Here is a 20,523-nt window from a genome sequence, read left to right on the forward strand (position 1 = left end):
ATTATTATTATTATTATTATTCCATTGCATAAAACAAGCTTAGCTTTTCATTGCAACCTTCTTGGGGAATAAATAATTATGAATACTAAATACATAAATGCATTGTTTTTGTAATATTTCCCTATTTTGTGATAAAATAATAGCATTAAGTTTATATAAATAACACTCATTTATTCTGCAAAGATTGCAGACCCCCCCTCAGAATAGTGGGCTCCACTGCTCTTCATCATTGATTGAAAGAAGCTGTAACTAGACACTGTTAACAGTCTTCAACTTGATCACAAAACTAAAAGGATAGTGTGGCAGAACAGGTGAGCAGAGTGAAGCACAGTAACTGTAGGAAAACTCTGCATAAAACAGAAGCTACAGAGGTGTTACTACTTATGTAAGCTGTGTGTTGCTGTTGTCTTGAATGACAAATACGAGTTGATTTGATTTCTACTATATGCACATGTGTCTTTGCTTTTATACTGCGTCAAAGGATCTTGTGCTAAATCTGCCAAATACGAAACAGCAGAGAAATCCCATAGAGATGCCATTGAGTTTCAAACTGTATCCAGCTACTGATTTTCTGAATTGCATTAGTTGTGTCATCACTGCCTTTCTTCATGGGCTTATCCAATACTGAGTAGTTAGAAAGGAACAAGTTCTGTCTTAATGGGTTTCTGTTGTGGAAACATAACAGCTGAAGGTGAAATATTATAAGGTGAAAACATTTTTTTTTTTCATAAAGGTTAATTAAGCAACATCTGCTGTTGCTTTACAAAGCCAATTGAACATAATTGTTTATAAATTATACAGGATTATACTGGAGTTCATGAAGTCGGGTGAATGGAGTCCTCACAGAATTTCATGCATGATTTGGACAGTGAGCAAGAGTTTTACATGAGTGGTTTAATGTGGGTGCTGCGGCTGTGTTGCTAAAGTGCTGTGGATGAGATGGTGGTTGTTGGTGAATTGACATCAGAGATTGCTGAAAACCTGGGTACCTTGGTTTCACGATTGCTGTTGTGTTTTATATACAGCAATACTGCTGGCTGCCGTTTTACATTCAGTCTCTCAAAACGTTTGGCACAATGTGTTCTAAACTAGCTTACTGCTTATAAATGTACCTAAAACCTGCTGTAAATGGGGATGTAAATAAAAATGCCTCTATTTTATTGTGCTGTCATACCATTTAAGATACATGCTAACCAGCTAAATATTCCAGGAGCACGAAACCAGCTGTCCACCAGTGATACAAAGAGAGGGATATCCTTGAAATACATCAACACACCAAACATGCATTACTTTGTACTGAAGGAGATGTCATCTGTCATATACACAGATCCGCTTTTCTTTTCTGACATAGAGTCCCAAGACACTTGTCATAGGAGAAGATGTCTTTTTACCCCAGTGCTGTCACCATTTCTTCTAGAAGTGTGTTTTTTCTTTTCTTTTTTTTTTTCACCCCCATAACCGGAACAAGCCTCTGCCCGGCAACAGTATCTCAAAAAAATTAATAATAAATTGCATTCCCTTGTCTGAGAAGTTCTTGAGTATAGAAATATACCGTAAGAATAAGCCTTTCTGAGGGAATGTATTCATGTATGTTATTTGATTAAGTCTGGCTGCATGTTCATGATCGGTTTCTAAGTCCTTTTTTACAAGACCTTGCACCATCCAGCTGTCACGGAGAGAATGATGAGGTCTCAAACAGCTTACTGTCACTCCCCGGTCTCTGGTGACTGCCACTAAAGCTCTATAATTTGGCTTGAATATTGAACCCAGCTGGAGCAAAAAGCCGCAGCTATTGTTTCTGAGAGAGACGCGGCACTCACTCAATTATTGTGAAATGATTTCAAATACCCCAGAATGACCTTGCTGTGCCGTTACGCTAGTGCAACCATCACTACTGTGCAAACAAGAGAAGGCGCAGAACAGTAACGTGGCTGAGATTAGCAGGGCGACACGCTGTGTTAATGTTGCTTCAAAGTAAAAGCGCAGGAAGCAGACACGGTTCAATATAATACTGTATACACTTGTCTCGGCCGGACACAACTGAAACAGCTGTGTCAGTGCTGCAGTGCTCTGTAGAAAAGCTTTCACCTCACAGGCATTGCGTGTGGATTTCAACAACCAGCCGCGAAACTAACAGTAATTCTTTAACTCAAGTGCCGGCATGAACGGTGTTTCATAATCTTGTGTGTGTGAAATGCATCCCAGTGATTTGAGGACATTTAGTGCCACATGTACTGGACTGTGGTGCACACAGGAAGCGTGCTGGGGAAGCCCGTATTGCACTGGATCCCTGCTGAAAGGCAGAGAATGTCTTTACCTGGGCTGGAACTAAAGGCATTGGTTTCCTCACAAGTGTCTGGAGGGGCAGTTCTTGAAAGTTTTAGAATGTCCCAGCGTCCCGTATTCTTTAACCATAAACATTCTTTCCCTGGTCAGGAGACCTATCTGTTCTACACAGGTTGATAAAAGCCTAATTTAAAACATACCAGTATCTAACACTGATTCTATTGATAGTGTCACCAACTTTCATTTTACTGCATCTCTTTCAGCCAAATAGGTCAGAGAAGATATTGACTGCTGAGAGGGGAATGTTTGCTCACAGGAGGAAGTATGGCAGGGTTAGTTGTCAAGTAATGATGAGATAATGGCCCATATTTATAAAGCATTTTTCGGTATGCAGTACACGTCTAAACATCGTAATGCATTCTGAAAATAGCCCAATGTGTGGGATGTAGTTGGTACATTAAAGGGTTAAGTGCTGCCCTGTGGTTGAGACCTGCACATCTATACACATTACAGATACCTGCACATCTATACACATTACAGATCCCTGCACATATACACATTACAAATACCTGCACATCTATACACATTACAGATCCCTGCACATCTACACATTACAGATACCTGCACATCTATACACATTACAGATACCTGCACATCTATACACATTACAGATACCTGCACATCTATACACATTACAGATACCTGCACATCTATACACATTACAGATACCTGCACATCTACGCATTACATATGCAGATTGTGTTGAATCTCAGACAGTTGCTTTAACTTATTTTAGACACCCTGCTAGACAGATGGAGCCTCTCCGCGATAGATTGGTTGTTATTTCAGGATTGGTCTGTAATATCACTTTCTTGAGGGATTTCAGTAAAATCGAAGAACAAAGTGAATAAATCAATTATTAATGGGATGTCATGAAATAAGCTTGACCTCTTAGGTTCATTCTGAAAATTAGAGTCGTAAAAGGATTTGAGAAGCAACTTGGATAATCTGCTTATGCAAATTGAGGCCACACTTGATCCGTGGCTGGCCAGAATGTTTAGGTAGTGTGGCATCCTAAACATGGAAACATTATTACTTGTTGGATTTTGTGGATAAAAAATGTGGGAGTTGGTTGACTGGCTAGATCAGTCATAGTCCAATCAGAGCTGTACTTCTCCCAAGGTACTATACCGAGCTGGGCAAATACCATGATATGCACAGTAGCCCCAGCATTGTTACTGCAGCTGTAATTCATATTCCGAGGGTAGTCCATGCATGGCACACAGGCTCACTATAAGATCTGTGTGCTTCAGTACAAAGTAAACTACAAGCCCATAGCAGGGAAAGCCTCTGGAATCTGTTTACCTTTTATAAAATACATCTTTTTATTTATTTTTTTGGTTATTTCAATTTATTGTCGACTTACAGTAGGAGCAAAAATGTATTTACTATACCACAGGGAAATTAAATAAAGCACCACCAAATAAAATATCTTTTTTATTATTGATTGAAAAAGAAAAGCTCTCTCTATACTAAAACTGAGGAAGGTGCCGAATACAAGCGTTTGTTTCTTTTTAACTCTTCATAGAGCATGGAAATACTGCTTTAAAACACAGATTTGTGTAATTCAATCATGTTGGATTGCCTTTTAGAAAAACAAGATTGAAATTGAGTTAAAAGCATGTGATTGTGAATGATAAGGATCTCAACTGCGAATGCAAGAGGAAGCCAGCGGATACCCGATATACCTTTATTATTGTATAGGATATTATATTTTCCACAACAAGTATATGAAACAATAGAATCATATGCATTATAAATGCATTTGCTGCTTGATAAATTAAAACCCTTCCTAAACTCCTATAGTGAAACAGTTACTTATCATGAGAAACCAAACCAAACCTGAATGATGTGGCATCCACAGAGTTTTCAGGTCACGTTATTGGATTATAAACAGGTCATAAACATACATTTAAAAGCAATTTGCTGCGAAGACTGAATAAGCGGCATATGGAGCTGATCACCCAATGATTACTTGATGGGTAGCACTGTCACAGACACTGTTAATTGACCTTTGTATTGGAAGTGTGTTTTTGAATAGCACAGATACCGCTCTGTTTAAAGTTTGTCATGTTATGTCATGCGACTAGTGCAGTTCTGCCATTTCGAAGGCTTTGTTTTTGCACCTGCACAGCACAGTTGTGCATCAGGAGTATTGCTTACTGTATGTTCTGTTGTGTTAAGAACTTTGCCTTACTGTGTTTTCATTTTGTAACCATTTCCTTCATTTGATGCAGGGGTTGTTGTGTAAAAGCTGGTATGCCTTTTGTTTTTGGTTTGTTTTATGAAGGCAACTTGGGGCTAGAAAGTGGTATAAAGTATGCAGGATAATGAAATGAAGTCAGATTATTGTGTCCAGGGTTAGTCTTCTTCCCTGCAGTCGTTGCTACACTATGGTCCCAATATCACCTCTGCTCTTCATGACTTGTTATGGATAGCCAATAGAAGGGTGCATAAAGGGAAGCAGCATATCCGATAACTAAATATAAAGACACAAGCAAGTACAAGAAATATTTTAAAAAGTGAAGCGGAGTTTTGAAATGAGGTTAGTAGATACCTTATCTCCGTTTCCTGACACACTATGAGGGCAGCCTACATTGTGTGTGGCACAGCAGAGGAAAGTTAATGCAGGACGTGACCTATTTTATAAGAGCCCTGTGATCAGCATGTCTGATTCAAAGAGTATATCTTCTAATTCTAAATTAGAGGCAACTGTGACCTTCAGAAAGTCACTACAACCTTCCATATTTATGTATTTAATTGATTATTTATTCATTTATTTTGTTTTAATAGGAAATACATTATTTGAACGCAACACCTGGGTAACCATGGGAAGAATAGAAATCCCTTCTTTGGAGGGCATCTATAAAGATCCCATGTAGAGATGTACTGCACGAAGAAGCATCTTCCAGGTCGTGCAAGCTCCAGTAGAATTCATTACTAAATAACAGTTTTGGCTTAACTTTCTTTCAGGGTGCATTACCTTGTTAAAATATTTCCTGCATAGTGTATGCAGCACCCTGCAAAGGATCCCTTTTAAAGGCGGGGACGGGCCTCTTTAAATAAATTCTTTGGTGGTCATTTTTATTAAATCTTTTCTGTCTTGAATCGTTGCATGCACATATTTCAGGATTTATTGCATGTAGTCATCGTTTGAATATAAAATTATTCAACGAACCGATTTATGTAGCAAACCACTACTGAAGGATTGTGAATGGGACGTTTATTTTTAAAAACTTTGTGATGGTTCATTGGTTAGAAAGAGAGTTACTTGTATCTACTGTCAAAGTGAGTTCCAGTATCACAGAAGTGCATCTAGTCTGCTGTACCACCTGCGTGCTAAACATGCTTTCACTTCTCAATACACACTCTAGTAGTGTTTCTGCTGCAGACATCAATATTACAACAGCAAATGAAGCTCGTCGGTTTCGACAGAGTACTCTTAGAAATTCAGCAGCGCTGCAAACCCATGAATCAAGATTAGTACGATACTGTAAGCATAACCAGCCCTGTCAGATAGATACCGACTGCAGACCCGATAACACTGTAGCTTTGTTTTATTTCAATAACCACATTTATTTAATTTATTATTTAAACGGCAATGAAAACATCAGTTTATGAGTAAAGGAAACTGTAAAGGAAACTGATCATTGTAAATGCAGTAAGATAAGTAATAATCTGACTCCATTGGGATTCAGCAGTTGGTTCAAACAATTTAACAATTCTGGATTGTAAGTCTGACCATCGTAGCACTGAAACAAAGCTAGGCAGAGATAGCATAGGTACTTGGAGGCTAGGTGGCACAGCAGGTTAATTAACATGCCCTTCACTTCTGGAACCATGGGTTCAAATCTGCCTCGGGTCCCTCTTCAATTGATTATGGTGATTGATTAAGAACGATTTAAGCGAGTCACTGTTGTAATAAGGTGGAAGGAAGCCTTGTGATTGCAGCATTTTTATTCATGAAATGCACATTAAACTGCGTATTGGGTCAAAATGCCAAACAAGCAGTGGATACACATTTCTGTGACTTAGCACACACGTTTTAAGCTGTGTATTGTTTAAATTAAATGAACATTCACTTCCTTACTGTGTGTATACTTTATAAAGAGCAGATTTTGTTCCGATTCCTGTACGAACATTGTAATTACCATATACATTGAGATTGTCGCTATAAATATTTTATTTTGACGAGCGGTACATATTTGAAATTCAACGTACTTTCTCCCTTATATTATTTTATTATAAATGATACTTTTTTATTATAAATATTATACTTTATTAAGTTTTTATCTCGACTTTTTAATCAATACATTCTCAGAGAGAACAATCATTACGGAAACTCAAGTGAATATTACTGAAGCAACAGAAATGTATTTTTTTCTAGCTATTCAAAGGGTTTTCTGCCGCCTTAAAATCAACTTGGATTCAGTGAGAATAGTGAGATACTTATTTAAGCAATCGCATCAGCTGGAATGCTGCTCCAGACTATTTGGGTCCTCCTTCCTCGAAGTGTGGACAATGATTAATCTGACCTAAATTATTAATTACATTTTGAATCAATAAAAGAAAACGACAACATCATTGGTTAATTGTAAAATGATCTGCATTACAGATGTATAATGCTGTTTACAGTCATTCAGAAGTATTGTAAGATTACCCTTCAAACCCTGTAAATGAATCTGTTAACAAGGCCTTGTGAAATGTATTATCCTGTCTTATTTACAGCTTTCCCCAAGGGGTGGGGAATCAATCCTTTCTCTCCCTGCCCTTCTCCACCCTTCCCTATTGTTCTTGTGTTCTAATCAGTTGCGTAAATTAGGGAATTAGATTTGAGATTTGCATTGGCACATGAATAAAGAAAATGTTGTTTATTTCATAAATATTCTATCATTTGGCTTGCTGTGCATGTCTTTGGTCAGAGTGAAAATATTCATTGAATCTCAAAAGGAAATTCACACATCAACTCAGGGTCCGGCTGGAGCAGAGCCACTTTGTCGGTATACAGTAACATGACTAATACACAAATTCTAAAAGTACATCGAATGTACTCAGTATATTCTATAGGCAGATTGGGCAGCATGTTTCTACGAGGACAAAACACCAGTAATCTAATGTACTCAGTTTATTCTATAGGCAGATTGGACAGCATGGTTGGATATGTTTGGAGAATGGATCCCATGCAGTAGAATCTCAGTAATCGCAATCAAACAGACTATTCAAATTTCCAGTGAAAAAAATTATTATTATTACTATTATTACTATTATTGTTGTTATTGTGTATATGAGTGGACTCTACTAAACCTGAGTTAACCCATTCACCTTGGAGCTGAGGTTGAGGAGCCTTATATATGCTCTAGGAATGATTTAATTATGACTTCCACATTGAAGCATTATGAAGGAGGAGACTGGACTGTTGTTTCTTGCCCATACGGGTAATGGCATCTTACAGCATTGTGTGCAGATTTGCACTGTTCATTGTTAAGTCTGCCCCCCCCCCCCCAACATGGGTTGGGCTCTGACAAGTGTGCATTTGTAAAACCCATGCAATGAAAAGTTGAAGCACTGAACTAAGTGAAAAGTGAAAGGAGCACTGAACTAAGTGAAAAGTGAAAGGAGCACTGAACTAAGTGAAAAGTGAAAGGAGCACTGAACTAAGTGAAAAGTGAAAGGAGCACTGAACTAAGTGAAAAGTGAAAGGAGCACTGAACTAAGTGAAAAGTGAAAGGAGCACTGAACTAAGTGAAAAGTGAAAGGAGCACTGAACTAAGTGAAAAGTGAAAGGAGCACTGAACTAAGTGAAAAGTGAAAGGAGCACTGAACTAAGTGAAAAGTGAAAGGAGCACTGAACTAAGTGAAAAGTGAAAGGAGCACTGAACTAAGTGAAAAGTGAAAGGAGCACTGAACTAAGTGAAAAGTGAAAGGAGCACTGAACTAAGTGAAAAGTGAAAGGAGCACTGAACTAAGTGAAAAGTGAAAGGAGCACTGAACTAAGTGAAAAGTGAAAGGAGCACTGAACTAAGTGAAAAGTGAAAGGAGCACTGAACTAAGTGAAAAGTGAAAGGAGCACTGAACTAAGTGAAAAGTGAAAGGAGTTCAGCCCAGTTTTTGGTATCTTGGTGGCCATGAGATATGTTGGTAGACTACGATATTAAAAAAGAAATGTAAACCTGAATAAAAATACTCCTCACCATATAACAAGACTTTCAGAAACCAGCAGGAGAATTGCAACGTTTTCAATTAGGATTTATTTATGTTTCAATGCGGTGAGAGAAGTGTGCACTAATTAAAATCCACTTCTTCTTTTAATGAAAGTCGCTCCCTGTGTTTAATTAAATCCCGATTTGAGGTAGGGATCGGGGGGAGGAAGAAACACATGGAGATTTTACACAACGTTTTATTCGATTGTGTAAAAGAAACTGCATTCTTATTTGAATGAATAAAGAGATAACCATCATATTAAAAACAAAAATCCACCACTTGAAACCTAATTTAACCCATGGCTTGATTTATTAATGTATGTGAAACTGCTTAGAATAAAAAAGCAATTTAAAGGATAAATCTTTTACAGCCACGAACCCTCATCCCATTTTTAGGGCTTATGGTATCACCGAATCATATTGGGATTTACCTTGAGGCATACAGAGAGCAGAAGCACTCAGCCCAGGATCACTTGATTCGAGAATAAAGTACAGGACATCTATTTGTGAATGAGCTACTGTGCTTATTTCCTATCAGCAGTATGCAGATACCATATACTGTATGTTCATTTTTTACATTATAAATATGGCATGATGATGATGAATTATTAGAGAAAGTCTTTTTAATCACTTAATTGTAAATAATGATGTTATAAAAATGTGTTATAGGCATGAAAACAGGTGTAGTTTCTGTAGTGTACTGTTACACCTGTTGGTCGATATATTTCGGAATGACAAAATAGCAATTTATCTACAGCGCTTCAGATAAAAAGGTCACATTACAAACGTAGCATTGTTCTTGTTTATACTGATCGCATTTCTGAAAGGTCACAAGTCATGACCAGTTCAAGTAATATTCCATAGGGGAAAACCGACCCAGAAGAAAAGCTCCATAATGCAACACATCTCTATTGGGAACATGACTCCTCCATCTGTCTCACAAGAGCTGGGAAAAGTAATAATATCTAACATGATATGAGAAGCCTGGATATAATCTCAGGGTTTATAAGATTTATGTGACAATGCTTTATTATGAATATGGTTTGTGTTCAGGGGTTTACAGCATCATTTGCTTTTCAATTTCCTGGAGCCCGCTCAATAGATTATGATCCTCCTTAAAGACACAGAGCTAGGCTTATTTTTATCTAATTGTATTTTATTTTGATAAATCACAGCAATATGATTTGTTGTAGGGCCCCACACATGACAGGAGTATAATAATTGTTAATAAATGTTAATGCTTCATTAACCTTCTTGTCTTTTTAAAGGAATGGTGTCCCGCATTATTCTGTTTTATTTAAGCTCTGATTTCAATGGCATGCTTTAGTTTCTGGTTCATGTGAACTCTTAAATGCAGTATAATGTGAGATACAGTATTCTGCAAAATTCCAACTGGATTTGTCCTTTGTGGGTTACCCTGTGACAGGGATCTGAGGCTGCAATGGTATCCTTCACTAGTAATGTATACATTTCAGGCACTGAATGTGACTACATCTCCAAACCTCTTAGAAAGGTTTTATGTAACAGTTCTGCAGTATGCTTCTGTAAGGGTCTTAATTGCTTCAGACTTCACAGACCCCCATTATCATGCCATTAACTTTATTGTAAAGTGAATATTGTAATATGTTTTTGAAAAGGTCTTATTTGCTATTCTATATCCTTTCTATTCTATATCCTTTCTAGAAGACCATTTATGCAGCCTTCCATCCCACACATTTGAAACAGCAATGCACCTTTTCACACTACAGGGCCCCTTCGTCCCTTCGCAGCTCGATACTTTCGATTCTGTGCATTTTCCAGAGAACCCCAATCCATTTATTTTTTTACAATGCAAGATCATGCCGACAGATCTGTGAAGAGTGTTAATGAAACTTCTCCCGGTCTTCTCTTCTTGTTCTTCTCTGGATACAAGAGCCCCCCCTCTGTGAGTAATGAGTTCCACCATTTACTGACTATTGAGTCACCCAGCCTTGGTCAGGACGCATGTGACAGAATTGTGTAATTACAGTATGCACGTCACAAGAACAGTGGCAAAGGGCATGTTCTCTCAGTCTGCCTCTGTTGTAGTTTAGTCCGATGTAAATAACATCATCCCTTGGCAAAACAGATGAATCGGATAAGTTTCAGTTGCAATGTTTTCAGATTTTGTTTTAATCTCTGTACAGTCTGTAAATATGATCTAAGTTGCAAATAGAAACGATCCACTGATGCACACTAGTAAAGCTCAATATGTTACTGATCCAGAAACAATTTTGTTTGTACTTCAGTTTAATACATTTACATCTAATTATGTTTGGGATGGAGATGCAGCTGCTTGCTGTGACTTGATTTAAGTGAGTGCATGTATCCAGATCCAGTGTGTAAAGCTTAGAGAGCTTAGCTTTGTGACAGTGTTGAAAAGTAGAAAGTGTCAAGCTCACTTGTCTGCCGTTCTCTCACAGAACACTAGAAGATTTTTTTTTTTTTTTTACTGTTGTTATCTCTGTTGGATCTCAGTTTTTTAATATCTATCTTTTGGCTTTTTGGTGGATTTTGAATTGAAATGTTTGTATCATTTCTTCCGTTGAAAGGCATTCCGCTGCTTTTTAACACTGTACATTTCACTAAGCACTTTGAGTCGCAGGTAAACCTGCCATTATCAAAGCAGACAGAGTGAGCAGCACTTGTGTATAACAAGTTGCTTACATGCTGTGAACAAATTATTCTTAACGTTTTCACATCAAGGAGAGAAAAAACAAGTACATTTCATAACAGCTGTTTGTTTTTTTGACAAAACTGCAAATTAAAAACAATACCATTTGCACATATCTGCCCCCTCCACACTCCAGCAGTGTTAATATGAACACACTTCAGGGGAGTCACTGTGTGTTATTAGAACACTTACCACCGCTTCTACAGTCAGTTCTCTTGTGACTGGAGTGTGTTACATTGTAGTATGTATTAAAATGTTGGACTTTAATGAAAGGAAGGCTCTAAGTTTGAAAGACAAACTACCCAAGGTTAGTAAACTTCACTCAAGCCTGCAGACCACAGCAGTAGTGTAGGAGGGAAGAATAATGGTATAGGAGAGAATGCCACTCATGACAGAACCAGTAAACCAATCCAATATATTCAAAACAGAACCAGGAAACCAATCCAATACACTCAAAACAGCACCAGTAAACCAATCCAATGCACTCAAAACAGAACCAGGAAACCAATCCAATGCACTCAAAACAGAACCAGGAAACCAATCCAATGCACTCTAAACAGAACCAGGAAACCAATCCAATACACTCAAAACAGAACCAGGAAACCAATCCAATGCACTCAAAACAGAACCAGGAAACCAATCCAATGCACTCTAAACAGAACCAGGAAACCAATCCAATACACTCAAAACAGAACCAGGAAACCAATCCAATGCACTCTAAACAGAACCAGGAAACCAATCCAATACACTCTAAACAGAACCAGGAAACCAATCCAATACACTCAAAACAGAACCAGGAAACCAATCCAATACACTCTAAACAAAACCAGGAAACCAGTCCAATGCACTCAAAACAGAACCAGGAAACCAATCCAATGCACTCTAAACAGAACCAGGAAACCAATCCAATACACTCAAAACAGAACCAGGAAACCAATCCAATACACTCAAAACAGAACCAGGAAACCAATCCAATGCACTCTAAACAGAACCAGGAAACCAATCCAATGCACTCAAAACAGAACCAGGAAACCAGTCCAATGCACTCAAAACAGAACCAGGAAACCAATCCAATACACTCAAAACAGCACCAGGAAACCAATCCAATACACTCAAAACAGCACCAGGAAACCAATCCAATGCACTCTAAACAGAACCAGGAAACCAATCCAATACACTCAAAACAGAACCAGGAAACCAATCCATTACACTCTAAACAGAACCAGGAAACCAATCCAATACACTCAAAACAGCACCAGGAAACCAATCCAATACACTCAAAACAGAACCAGGAAACCAATCCAATACACTCAAAACAGAACCAGAAAACCAGTCCAATACACTCAAAACAGAACCAGGAAACCAATCCAATACACTCAAAACAGAACCAGGAAACCAGTCCAATACACTCAAAACAGCACCAGGAAACCAATCCAATACACTCAAAACAGAACCAGGAAACCAATCCAATACACTCAAAACAGAACCAGGAAACCAATCCAATACACTCAAAACAGAACCAGGAAACCAGTCCAATACACTCAAAACAGCACCAGGAAACCAGTCCAATACACTCAAAACAGCACCAGGAAACCAATCCAATACACTCAAAACAGCACCAGGAAACCAATCCAATACACTCAAAACAGAACCAGGAAACCAATCCAATACACTCAAAACAGAACCAGGAAACCAATCCAATACACTCAAAACAGAACCAGGAAACCAGTCCAATACACTCAAAACAGAACCAGGAAACCAATCCAATACACTCAAAACAGAACCAGGAAACCAGTCCAATACACTCAAAACAGAACCAGGAAACCAATCCAATACACTCAAAACAGAACCAGGAAACCAATCCAATACACTCAAAACAGAACCAGGAAACCAATCCAATACACTCAAAACAGAACCAGGAAACCAATCCAATACACTCAAAACAGAACCAGGAAACCAATCCACTAATTTATTTTTCAATCATAGAAACTGTTTAATTAGTCGAAGGTACTCTTTTTATAAAGTTACTTAATGCTGAAAGACTGTTGGATCAGCCTATTTTTATTATTTAAAAAAATGAAATATTCATTTCATTGTACTTTTTCGACATTATTCACAATACCGGTATGTGAACCTTGCATCACATGCATCAAAGGCATGCACATCTCATATCCATAAAATAAAGATATTTACAAATATTAATTAATTACCATTAATTAATTACAATTACCATTAATTACCATTAATTAATTTTAAAAAAAATGGTTACAGTGCATACAAGATAATTAACCTCGATATGGCTCAGTTCTTTGTTATGCTGCAGTAGGTCAATTAGCTCTGATCAATGTTCTCGTTAGAGAGCCGGGCAGCGGTCTTTATTGCTATGATAGAGTGCTTGGTGATACTGTGGTTTAATGTGCTCCTCTGATCCATGGGGGGGCACTTTGTTCCTCTAGCAAAATTTCAGAATGTGGGAACTGATCACTGGAATACAGGACAGCTTACAGTGTCTGGAATGTTCCAAAATTCAAAAATGTTACACTCAAAAATAGCCCTATGCAGTAGAACACTCCAGTGATCATTGCTGTGTTGCCTAGACTGAACTTTCCCTTTCAGTAAACAGGTTGGTGCAGCTGCCTGTGCAAACACCAGCCCACGCGACAACAATCCAATATTATTTTGTACAGTAGCTTTTTAAATTTAAAAAAGTACAGAGCTCAAACAACAGAAGCTTGAATCTAATATTGAATAAACACTGGTAATGGCGGGCACTGCTTCATCTCAGGAAACATAAACACAGCTTGGACACATTAGATCAGTATGCAGGCGTTACTGCGTGTGTAGAAACACACACAAGCAATAAAAACAAAGCTTGAAATACATCTGCTCTTTTTCAAATAAACAATGTAGATTTCGGTTTCATGCAGCTTTTAATACGGCTTGTCAAGGGATACTGCTGCAGAAAACCCTCCATCTCAGGGAGGGAAAAAACAAAGATATTGAGGAGTTGAATAAAAGTCAAAGGATTTCTATTGCGTTTAAACTTCTCCATGTGCTTTACACTTCAACAGGAACGTCAAGGCTCCTGCATTCAGAGTGAGACACACTTATTTACAGGTTGTCTCACAGACTTGCTTTCACACATGCAAAACAAATAAGCACATGAATAAATCAAACACAAAAACTCAAGTGTCGATTTTAGTTTTAGAAATGACAAATACAGTGTTTCACAGTTCCAGAACATTGAGCGAGCATGGCAAGTCAGTATCGTGTGACAGAGTACTGTAGGTACAGTTTCAAACTATTTCCTTCTGGTTTTGTCCTCTCATCATGAGCAAAAACCGTCAGTCAAATATCTCGCACTTTGAGATCATCCACCTGTGCTTTTAATGTGAAGAGCTTTTGTTATGAAGGACGCTATACCTTTGACATATTGCCTATACTGGAAACATAAGATGCACTGTATGATAAAGGATCTGTAATAACACCACGCTTCCTTTAAATCGAGTCAAACTAACTCTCTTGCAGGTGTATGCCTTTTAATGGGCATAATATCCAGCAAAGGAGAAATGTGTGGCCATAATGATCAAATAAATGAAGTGAAGGAATGAAAAGTAATAGAGCTGATGGTATAATATACCACAGTATAATCATTAAGCATGCACTAGGATACAAAGTGTCTGAGCTAACGGCATTTCTAATGACTGCAAATCGCTCCGAGTGCTGTTGCTTTGCAGAAGGGTGATGATTTATGTATCCGGTGTACTCACACTAATTAATTTGGACACAAAGTGCTTTGGTCTTAATGCTCGTATCGCCAATTTCCGTCGATATTAATCTTTGGGAGAACTCTATCATTTCTGTGAGGAGGAAGGTTTTACCATAATCTCAGTTCAGGAATGGATGAAGAAGCAGCCCTTAATGAATATTAAAAGGAAATGTGCAAACAAGCGAGCCGTGTTAGCCGCAGTTCAATACATTTCTGAAAGCGACTCTCCCAGGGCCAGTAAATCTTTGTTAATCAGGATCGTTGGTAAATATTTGTTAAACTTAGTGAAGAACATCCCACAATAATAAGTCTTCGTTGGATGCTGAGGAATAGGCCAGTCGGAGACATGAGGGCTCATTGCACCTATCTGTGTTGCCAAGAGTGAATTGCAAGATTGCAAACAAACAATGTTTAGAATCACACTTGTGTTCAGTTGCATCACTGCAATAATGTGACATGGAGACGTACTGTTCAACATTAAAGTGGAGGAAATACTGGAGCCAAATCCGACTCCATCAGATAATGTCTTCCGATTCAACAGTGTGTTAACACCATGCTTACCTCAAATAACTGCAGTGTGGTGTTGGGTCCATAGTGGATGGTAAACACTTGCTGTGCTGTGAGTTTTACACAGTAGAGAAGAGTGACTTGGTGAGAAAGTCATCAGTCCTATTTTTTATTTCAGTGGAAGTCTTTTGAAGTTTACAGATTGAAATGCTTGGGGGGGGGAGCAGGAATTGTATTACCTAAATGAAGACATGTTTAAAATACACAACAGTAAATCAGGGACTGTGAACTGTGTTTAATCACGTGTCTTTCAGAACCCCTGACTCATTTTATTCTCAATAATGAATACGAATAGGAAATGGATCCGCTCCAGATCGCCTGTCCATTAACCAGCCATTTCCTCCAGGAAATGTTATCAGTAACTATGTTTGTTGTAGCTGTTATCACTATGGGGGGGGGGGGGGGGGGGGGGGGGGGGGGGGGGGGGGGGGGGGGGATCTCAGCAGAATGCCCAGGGTCTGTGTTTAATGGTATTGAATAGCTCTCCCTCTTTTAGAATCCCAACTAGAAACCAACATGCACAGTCAGCAACATGAACGTTAAAATCATAGCTCCCAAGTTTCATCACCTGGAATGCTAGTCCAGACTATTTGCTGTGGATAAGTCATATTTAATACTCTGAAAGTAAATGATTGCTTGTTTTTTGCAGCGTGCAATTTGAAGGCAGACGCACTGCCTCATTGTAATTTGAGTGTTCTCTTCATGCTCACGATTAACTAAAGCTATTGAGTTCATCTCAGTGTCCTGTTCTAATAGCTACTTGAGAATAGTTCAGTTTTTAATTTCTGGAGTTAATTAACGATTTCTTGTTCTCCATGTCGTTGCACTTCTCTTAATTGTGGATTGGCAAGTCAACTGCAAGTCCTCTTTTGTAATTTGTCATAGCTGTCAATGGAGTTGTTGAACTGTTACTCCTCTCTGATTTAACAGCTTGAAAAAAGAGTTCCTTCGTCATAGTACTCGTGCTTGTATGTGCTTCTGCACAAACATTTCTTTAACAAAATATTTAAGGAGCAGAACAAAGCTGAGGAATCAGATAGATGCAAAGTGATAGGCAGACACATCAGGGTAACATTTCTGAAGCTCTAAGGTGCAGGTATAAGCACTTGACATTTTGAGCTGCTTACCTCCCCCAGAAAATCCTGAAAGCCTTGTTCTTGTAACTTTGCATCTCAGCACAGTGCCAGTGTAGGACAGGTTTTAGTTCTCTCATTGTTTAACCTTTTTGCAGGGGTGGAATTAAGACCTATTGCTCAGCAGTTTAATCCATTCCAGGTTTTAATACGAGCTTGATCAGGTAACAAGCTTCTTGGATCAGACCGCTATGCAGTGAGTCCTGTTTGCAGCCCTGGTTTTGAATGCTATTCTGCCTGCTTGTACACTGTGGGTCGTCTGCATTGGTGTTACTGAATCTGAGAATGCGTGAGAAATCAGACAGGCCCGAAGGGGTGAATGTTAGATTAGCTCTTTGAAGGTATGTGATTGGTTAACGTGCGGAAGGAATCCAGGGGCGAGACTGATCTGCACATCCAGACCAATACTGTGGTTAAAAAAAATGGTGCTATAAAATGGAACCTGATGAGACTTTTAAAAGTAAATCACGCAACAGATCTCCACAAATGTCACCTTTGTAAATGCAGTTTGGTAATGGAAACGTTGCAGGTGATGCAATTCAGTTTGTCAATGTGCAAAACAGTCTGTAATCAGCTGAATCACTTCATTGTGTTTCCTCGGGATTCATATTGTCTGATTTATAGGAGTGAAGGCAGTTATTACTGATCCATTTGTGAGGGCTATCCTGTCAGCCGGCTGCTTGATTTCTAAATGCTTTAAAACATTTTAAGAGCTATGCCCTTAAAAAAAAAAAACACAAAAAAAAGCAATGCTGTGCAATATATTCTTTTAAAGTTGACTCAAATTGTACAAGAAAGAACTAGATATACTTAACAAGTATGGAGCCAATCCTAGTATATTCCTAGTATAGTATGTGGTTTCTCTCCCTTTCTCTTTCGTTCTGCAAAAACACAGAGCAGATCCATGTGTGCACAATAGATTGGCTTTGTATCAGTAGCATGTACATTCTCCTTCAGCATTATTATTATTATTATTAATATAATTTGAAATCCTATACTGTACATGTTACCACATGTTGCTATGGTCTTGCATCACCCTATAAAATTAACTAATTTTGCTTCATAAAAGTCGAATGAAACCTGTTGAATAATGTTACGTTAACATATTGAATTACATACCGCTTTCTAGTTTTCCAGATACGTAACAAAAATCTTAAAATGGGACATTTCAAAATCTAACATGAAACACTGTACAACTATTATGGATTCTGGTAGACTTTTGCGATATCATTTTCTAGTTTATTTAATTACATGATGTTAAATAAAATATCTAAATTGTGTTCATAGTTTTTTAATTTTTTTTTTTATGTCTCAATCCTAAAATTCCAGGTGATGCAAAGCTTTTGGCCAGAGCTGTACAATTCTTCATATTTGAGTCTCGTTTGATACTGATTTCTCGACCAGTTAATATCACAGTGTGAACCAGACAAGTACCATGTGCTCTCAATAGCTCATCCTAGCAAATGTTTAGCAGCCCTAGTCTAGACAGAGAAAGCATTCACTCTGCGTTATTTCAAGCACTGTCTACCTCACAGACTGCAGCTCTTGATACGAGAGCTCCCCTCCCAGGGACAGAAGGCACCACACAGGATTAATCAATTAGAAAATTAGCAGCCCCCAGCTGGGAGTTAATAAGGGAATGGAACTACATCTGGGCTGAGGGTAGCATCCCCACCAGCATCCGCCATTCATTTACAACATAGAGCCCTGGAACCCTGAGAGTCACTGGGAGGACATGTGATCATTTAGCTGTTTACTGTCTAACCAGTGATGGATGAAAGCTTAACGAGGCCAGGAGTACAGGCTCTGGCAGAGGCTTCTGACTGGTTAGCATGGGGGTCGTGCGCCTGAACAAAACTAGCTTTTTGGCAATTCTCTTCTAGAAATTATTTCCATCCCTTGATAGAAATGTAAAGAGAAAATAATTTACGTGGAACTTCATTAAACTTTGCAGACTATTGTTTATAGCAATAAACCCACAAAGACATGTTGCTGCTCTAGTTGTCTGCTTGCTAAATGGCTCTTGAATGATGAATGCATGGAGCTTATTACTGGGATAATATCTTGTTAAAGATGCCTCCTAACAATGGCACGATTAGGTTCTGTCAAACAACACCGTAGACCATTAGAACTGTCACATGGCTCAAGATTCACACTGAAGTTGTGTCTACTAACATGCAGTGACTACACTGTGCTATGTGAAGACGAGATGCCTGCACTTACTGTATTGCAGTGAAAGAAGCCATCAGTTATCCCGAATCCACGCAATAATACAAAGACAGTTTCATTGTGAGGCAACACACACACACAAACCACTGGCATAACTCAAGCAGGCTGCATGCTGCACTATCAATTTCTGAAGCCACAAAAAAACTACATTCATTTTGAAACCTCATTAAAGTGTGACTCTGCTGTACTGCACACCCTTTCAAATAAATCTTCTTCATGCTTTTGAGCAGTACTTTAAGAGTTTGTTTTGAAAAATGAATGTACAATAACATATTTTATTGTTGCCTGCGAGAGCTTGCTCATACTGTCGAGCTATTTCAGCAATGTCAGAACACAACTTTTGCAGGCAGCTGTAATTGTGCCACTTTACACCTTAATTCTTCAGTTCAATTTGCTGAGTGCTTTTTGGCACAGAGTAGTGGCCATTAAATGTGACGCTGAATTTGTTGTTGTAAGAGATAATTAGGTGATTGAAAAGGCACCTTAAAAAGGCATTTCTGATTACAGTCTTGAAAATGTCTTCATTTCTTCCCTGGCAAAACCTCCACAATTGTCACTATATTTTGTATGTTTGTGAATACATAACATTGCATCTGTAACTGTAAGTTCTAATACAGCTGCATTAACTATGCAGTGGCAGTGGCATATCCCTCACACACACAAAGATAGAGAGATGACATGTACAGCTACCTAATTATTTTTTCAGGCTTAAAATTGTATGACCTTGTCATCAGAAATCTGTGTCGATCGGCAGCAAATCCCTGTAGGTCTGTGGGCTTTTATGCTTAAATCATGAGACGGATGGGAAGCGTTACATCTTTGGCACTAGCGTTTCCTTTTAAATGTCAGCAATGTAATTTTTTTCAGGATGCCTTTGATCGTGCCTTCAAACAGAAAAAACTTAAAATAATAAAAAAAAAAAAAACAGGAATCTGAACACAATTTTTTGACTCTAATGCAGTGGTGTGTTTGGTGATGACCATATATGAGTGCTGCAAAACAGAGGAATAACATCCTGAACCAGAGGGCAGTGCCCAGGTCTGAATACAGGGGAACAGCATCCTGAACCACAGGGCAGTGCCCAGGTCTGAATACAGTAGAACAGCATCCTGAACCACAGAGCAGTGCCCAGGTCTGAATACAGGGGAACAGCACCCTGAACCACAGGGCAGTGCCCAGGGCTGAATACAGGGGAACAGCACCCTGAACCACAGGGCAGTGCCCAGGTCTGAATACAGGGGAACAGCATCCTGAACCACAGGGCAGTGCCCAGGTCTGAATACAGGGGAACAGCATCCTGAACCACAGAGCAGTGCCCAGGTCTGAATACAGGGGAACAGCATCCTGAACCACAGGGCAGTGCCCAGGTCTGAATACAGGGGAACAGCATCCTGAACCACAGGGCAGTGCCCAGGTCTGAATACAGGGGAACAGCATCCTTAACCACAGAGCAGTGCCCAGGTCTGAATACAGGGGAACAGCATCCTGAACCACAGGGCAGTGCCCAGGTCTGAATACAGGGGAACAGCATCTTTAACCACAGAGCAGTGACCAGGTCTGAATACAGGGGAACAGCAGCCTGAACCA

The 20,523-nt window shown here is 38.8% G+C and overlaps 1 protein-coding gene across 5 annotated transcripts in view; it reads left to right on the plus strand.

Annotated features, from left to right (window-relative positions):
- The window catches only part of LOC117418260 (attractin-like protein 1), a 172,842-nt gene that overhangs the window by 136,551 nt on the left and 15,768 nt on the right, over nucleotides 1-20,523 (plus strand). The window lies entirely within an intron of this gene.

The sequence above is a fragment of the Acipenser ruthenus genome, chromosome 13, assembly GCF_902713425.1.
Source record: "Acipenser ruthenus chromosome 13, fAciRut3.2 maternal haplotype, whole genome shotgun sequence".
Classification (NCBI taxonomy): domain Eukaryota; kingdom Metazoa; phylum Chordata; class Actinopteri; order Acipenseriformes; family Acipenseridae; genus Acipenser; species Acipenser ruthenus.